The sequence below is a fragment of the Penaeus monodon genome, chromosome 23, assembly GCF_015228065.2.
Source record: "Penaeus monodon isolate SGIC_2016 chromosome 23, NSTDA_Pmon_1, whole genome shotgun sequence".
Classification (NCBI taxonomy): domain Eukaryota; kingdom Metazoa; phylum Arthropoda; class Malacostraca; order Decapoda; family Penaeidae; genus Penaeus; species Penaeus monodon.
This window is the reverse complement of record NC_051408.1, coordinates 37,558,375-37,558,741: the sequence shown is the minus strand read 5'-3', so window position 1 is coordinate 37,558,741 and position 367 is coordinate 37,558,375. Positions and strand designations below refer to the sequence as shown.

General features: G+C 32.4%; 1 protein-coding gene across 1 annotated transcript in view; it reads left to right on the top strand.

Annotated features, from left to right (window-relative positions):
• Positions 1-367, top strand: part of LOC119587983 (heart- and neural crest derivatives-expressed protein 2-like) — a gene marked incomplete in the record, with an annotated part of 21,366 nt that extends 20,999 nt beyond the window's left edge. The window contains 1 exon segment of the mRNA XM_037936703.1: positions 1-367.

The following is a 367-nucleotide window of genomic DNA, read 5'->3' as shown; positions in this document are numbered from 1 at the left end:
AAATGTATGTATGTATGATGAAGTCTTGCCATAAATCAGGTAATTAATGTAAATTATTTACCTGTGTGAACAATCATGATACCTCTTATGTGGCCAAAATAATTATATTGGACGTAAAGATTATTTTATTTTCTATTGTACTGTATTTCACAGACATTCTCTTTGTTGACATTTTATGGTAATTTTGAGTATTATAATTAAAGAATGGAACTTAATTCCGACGTCAAATATTCACGGTACATCCGAGTAGGCGATCCATTCCTAAATCATAATCGACTGTGAAGTGCATTCGAGGTGAAAACGCCTCGAAATATCCAGTGTACTTAATTTTAATCACTACGTCACTTATTTTACGTCCTTCCCGCTT